This window comes from Propithecus coquereli, unplaced genomic scaffold, assembly GCF_000956105.1.
Source record: "Propithecus coquereli isolate 6110/MARCELLA unplaced genomic scaffold, Pcoq_1.0 Scaffold561, whole genome shotgun sequence".
Classification (NCBI taxonomy): domain Eukaryota; kingdom Metazoa; phylum Chordata; class Mammalia; order Primates; family Indriidae; genus Propithecus; species Propithecus coquereli.
Window position 1 is genome coordinate 616,402 of NW_012151519.1, and position 6,150 is coordinate 622,551.

Genomic DNA, 6,150 nt, shown 5'->3' on the forward strand with positions numbered 1-6,150 from the left:
ATATATTATTCTTTTTCAGCCTAGAGTTTTATAACATCTTCAATAAAATATTATTTACTAGTGGTTTCTTATAGATAAAAATATTATGGTGAAAAACTGAAGTACGGAAATTTCTGTAAATAATGATTTATACCATAATTTTGTTGTAAGAAAAAGGCAAATATGAACTTTGAAAAGAATGTACTGTAGCTCTTTTCATTTCCAGAGGACGAATTGATTCTGTACATGATTTCATTTTCCTTGAATTCTCCTTAGGTTAATCTTTCCAAATCAAGTAATCCTGTTCAGCATTCATTCTGTAAATTTAGAATATACTTGTCAAAATCAAAGCTCTCTTGAAAAATCAATGCTGCCTTTTTTTGTCGGACATTTATAAATGGAGATGTTTTCTATGTTTGAGACTTCTACTTTCTTCCCTTTTCATCTGCATGCTTCAAGATTTATAATAGAGTGTTAGAATAAATAATTGAATTTCTAGTTTTCTAGAACTTCAGATAGGTAATCTCATGTGTGGTTTTCTTGGATACCTGCTTAAAGTTTCTGAGTAGTTTTGGGCAGGAACTTTTTCCTTCCCTAAGTAGGGCTTTACTAGTTGTTGATAAATGTTCTTGAAGTTGATGAATCAAAGTATAATTATTTTACAGCTTTTAATTACTCCCCAAATCTGCTATGTTCACCCTGCAAGAGTATCAACCCAGTGAAGCAAAGTTAATTGTGGGCTTAGGAAATTCAATGATGTTTGGATGTTTCATTTGGAAAATTGAATACTCTGTGTGCCACTCAAATGACCACATTCCATATGCCTTACAAGTGTCTCTGTGACACTTTGTAGGATCTTTTGTCTATGTGCAAAGGAGGCACACAGCTGTTAATTGACAAGGTAAGTAATTGTCTTCTGATTACAGTAGTTAAAGGCTATTCTCTAATGGGTTTTACTTGTCACTTTTAATTCTTTTTGATCTTTGTCTGCATTTCATTAGAATGGTTTATCATTTGGATTGCCCTCCTGTTGGTTATTTTGATAGACTTAATGGGTTATCTTCAAACTATTACAATCCCTCAAAAATATAATGGAGTGATATTTAGATTCTTCAGGGATTTTTTAAACATGATTGCTTTTCCAACCCATTTTTCCTCTTTTACGCTTTACATTTTTGCAAATCAAGTATTTTGCATTTTCTACATGCCTTGAGCAGGTTTCTGCTTTAATCTTCCATGACTTAATCTATTGACTAAATATGAGATAGTTGGTAAGGCAGTTAGGAAAGAGTCTGTTATCATTTCCTGTTCTGCTTCCTTGCTGTGATTTGATTTTTTTTTTTTTAATTTATAAGCAATAGGCTTTCACTGTGCAGTTTCCTAAGAGATCATTCAGGTGCTGACAAAAATATTTGTAAGCCTTTATAGTATCTAGTGATAGCATAAGAGTAAATTTGTAAAAATGGTTTATTATGCATTTCATGATGCAGAAATATAATGTTCAGCCATCATTTATTCTATAATAGAGCATTTTTAGATCTTGCATATGCTCCCTACATATGAAAATGACAATTTACATATAAATGCATATCTTGAATTATATCTCACTCCTCTATAGCTAGTGCATTTACCAAACAGCTCTTTGATAAGGTGTACTATAATTACGAAATTATGCCAATCAAGATGTCTGGTTAGTGGGAATAATTTATTGATATAAGAACAACCATTAAAATATAAAAATGAAAAAGTTTGGAAGAGATAAATAGAATATCTGGCCTTTTTAATGTTTAATAAATTGGAATAAAATTTTCCTACCTTAGTTGCAAGTACAACTGAGTCATTTAACAATCATATCTGGCAAAAGTTATATGATGCCAAACCATGCAGCAGATGGTGGAATGATAGGATGCAAAATTTTATGGGATACTTTTTCAAAGTTTATTAAAGTGAGATCTAGTACATGGTTTTTATAACAAGTTATTCTGCCTGGAAAGTTGTATGTAAGTAATTTGGCAATACAGTTATGATGGAAATTTGTCTTTGTATAAAATTGAATCCATGCCAAATTATTCTTTTTAATGTTCACAGCATAGATTTTTGAAAATGAAAGAAAGCACAATGTTCAAAGAATTCAGTGCATTTACTGATTTTTAGAAAGCATCAATGAAGTGGTAAGACAAAATCGATGTATGTTTGGAGGCTTAAATGGATTTCATTTTTGGTAATGTAACTAAGAGTTTTAAAGCATAAGTATGAAAACAAGTAAGATAAACAGTGATCATTTGCAATTCTTAATTTGCCCTTTGAAATTGCACCAAAATGGTATTGTGACACTAACCTCAATTATTATATTTTTCTGATTATAAAAAATGGATCCAAATTTTACATAGTAAATTGTTTATATTAATATAAAACTTCAAAATCCCAAAGTCACCTCAAATTATTTAAGTAATTAAGTAGAAAAGGAACAAATATCGACATTAATAAAAAATTAAAAAGCAAGTACATCAATACACAATAAATAAATATTAGAATTATTCAAATATGCAAGCATTTTGCCCATTTAAATAATTCTGATATACATTTAAATATTTTTTATTCATAGATTCATCAGCAAATCATATATTTGATTCTATATTCTAGTGTCTTCTAAACATTAAACATTAAACTAGACTTAACTAAAATTTTGATAAAATGTGAAACCTATTGGCAAAACACATTCACTCTCAAGTATTCTATTTATGTTTGTCTTCTATGTGACTCATACAACTGTGTGATTAGTTCTGCTTCCCATTTTTTTCCTTTTTGCAAATCCTCTGTTGCTTTCTTCTTTTTACCCACTGGAAGAAATACGTATATTGTACACTGGGCAGAGACCGCTCTACGTGGCCAAACTCAAATTATGAGAGATTGTAGAGGAAACGACCATGTTCAATTAGAAAATCTTTGGCAATAAAGTTGTCTTAACAAAGACATAGTAGTGATTCTTTTCTAAATGCTTTCTTTAAATACATACACACACACACATATATACATATGTTTTATATATATATATGTGTGTGTGTGTGTGTGTGTGTGTGTGTGTTAACTTACTTAACTCCCACCACAACTCTTCAAGATAGGCATGTTTGATTTTACAGACAAGGAAAATAATTTTTTCAGGGCCACATAGTTTCTAAGAGATAGAGCCAGAATTCCAATCCAGTCAGGCTGACTCAAGAATGTTTGTTCTTCTGAGTGTTCTGTGCTGATTCTCTGATACTAGTTTTATAGTTTTGTGATTATTACTGTTAAAGCGTGAGAAATAAGGCCAAATAGACAGGCGGCAACACCTGGAAACAAGGTCAGACCATGAGACAAACACTGTAAGAGAACTGACAAGTAAATAAATCACCATCCGTGAAAACCTGGAAAACAAAGACCAAGTAGAAATAAGGGACAGTAATGGGATCTGGAGCTATTAAAAAGTCTAGAACATGGCAGTCACTTAAAGTCTATTGCTTATTTATTATGATATGTTTTGCTCACTTTTGCAAATGATTTGTAGTTAATTTTAAGAAAGAGCAAAGCAATGTGAGTTAGATCTGTGGGTAAAGACTCCATGTAATGTGCCTTGGGTTCAGTTTATTTATTTCCCTGGGTCCTTGCACTTGCCTTGCGCTCTGGCCAGAGTGGCACTGGTTATAACTTGCACCACTGCTGCATCCTAGAGACAAGTCAGGGCTGCTGCTTTGAATGTTGCTCTTGTTTGGGAGCCAAACCCTCCAGTGCCCTGTGCCTCCCACCTCTGGGCTTCCTTGTTGCCTTGGACCAGTTCCACACAACCTGGACGTGCTTTGTGGAGGCCAACTCAGAACGATGGGGATGGGAGATGTTAAACAGCTGTTATTTTCTTCTTGCTGCTTGCCCTAGCTAGACTTTTTAAAGGTACAGTAGCTACATAAGGCCTCCCTGAAGATGGCTGTTAAGAACGAGAAGCCAGCCTGTTACAGAGCTGTGGCCAGCTTAGCAGCTCTCTCCCTCTATTTGCTATCCCCCCTCCCCTACCCACTCCTCTTTACTTTTGCTCTTTTATGTAGTAAATCATATTTATCAGTGCAGTGCTAATTCTTGAACAAGGAATTCTACGATGTTAAAGTTACTATCCTCTTGATGTAACAAGATATAACATTTCCTTGTATTGCATTTGTTGTCTACGAATATGCTATGCTTAGATATAGATAACTATGTCTGGGAGTCTGTAGGATTCCATATATACCTATTCATGTCTCTGATTAGGTATATATAGAATCACATGTGTAAGTATACAATGATTTTATCTATATTATTCTATGACAGCAAATACTGTCTTGAAAGTTTCCTAATAGCCTCCTCTATAAATTATAAATCTAAATTAAGTATTTTTTATTTTAAAATGTTTCATAAAAGGTAGGAAAAAATTTTTTGTACCCACATGTGCTAACATATTCACATACAGCCTCACATACTCACCCATCACAAAGGCAGAAACACCATCAAACAAAACATCTGAATATATTGAAATTTAAATATTTGAATATAATTAAAATGAAATGAAATTCATATTCAGGTCTATATTATTTTAATGTTATACTTCTTGAAAATATGCATGTGGCAAGTACATATTCAAAATGCAGATGTATTTTTTGCTAACTTTTTAAAGACATTTAATGTACTGATTCTTATGGAAAATTATATGAAATAATTAGCTAGATATCATTGACTTAGAATGGATTCTAGATTCTGCTATCTGAAATAAAAGGGGGAGAATCTTCTGTGATCTGAGTGTTTGGATTGTTTCAAACAAAAAGATTTGGCTGGGTGCAGTGGCTCACACCCCAAATCCCAGCATTTTGGGAAGCCAAGGAGGTGGAAGGATCACTTGAGGCCAGGCATTCAAGACCAGCCTAGGCAACTTTTCAAGACCCCCCCACATGCACACACACAAAAACGAAAACATTAGCTGGTGTGGTGGCACATGCCTGTGGTTACTCCAAAGGCTGAGGTAAGAGGATGGGTAGAGCCCAGGAGTTCAAGGTCACAGTGAGCTATGATCATGCTAATGCACTCAAGCCTGGGTGACAGAATGAGACTCTGTCTCCAATTAATATACAGGCAAACAAGCAAACAAATAAATAAAAGAAAAAGAAAAAAAATTTGGTAGCCTGAGTTTTTTCTCAAATTTTAAAAGCAGTCGTTAAATTTAGAGAAAGTAAAACAAATAGTCTGGACATTATAACTGTGAAACACAATAGGAAAATAAACACAAAGAATATTCTGAGTTTTAAACATCTAGTGGGCAATTGGGCTTTCTCTTATCATCATAATTAATTAGTAATAGATGACATTTATGTTGCATTTACTGAACTTTTCTCATCAAAACTTCAACATTTAAATAGAAAGGAAAATACCACATGGACAGAATTTTTGACTGTTCTATGCATTGCCACATCTCTAGCTCATAGAAGGGCTCCTGACAGATAGTATATGTTCAATAAATGTCTGTAGCCTGAATAAATATGAAAATGTTTTTAAAATGTTGGAAAAGAATGTAAGAAGAGATGAAAAAGTATCAGGGGAGAATGACAGAGACTTGGGATGTGATTTCGGCACATGATGAGTTAGTTTCTCTTTATCTCCTAAATGAATAGTACAATGTTTAGCACAAAGGACAACAGTCAACATGTATTTGATGAAATAAATTTAAGCCAAATCATTATATATAGGTATAGTTTTAGTTTCTTGTCTACATCTAGATATTCAGTAGCCTCATGATGCTTATTAGACTATAAAATTGGTGGAAAATAGAAAATTCAGCATTACCAATTGTATACTTCATTGAGAAAAGAATTACCTGGCTGGTAATTTGAGTAGTTTAGTCGCCAATAATACAAATATCTGGTTTGCGAAAGGCTTTCTCGTACTCTTTTTCCCCTTCAAAAAAATCCAAAGATACTATTCTGGTCTTTAACGATTTTGTAGTTTGTTTTGAAAGGTGGATAAAACATACGGATTCACGTAAACACACACATATACACACAAACACATATAGAATATAAAGAGACTGAAAACAATTAATAAACAAAGACAAAATGATAGACTAAACCAAATGCAAAAATGCTGAGGGGTCACACATGTAATTAAAAATAAAGG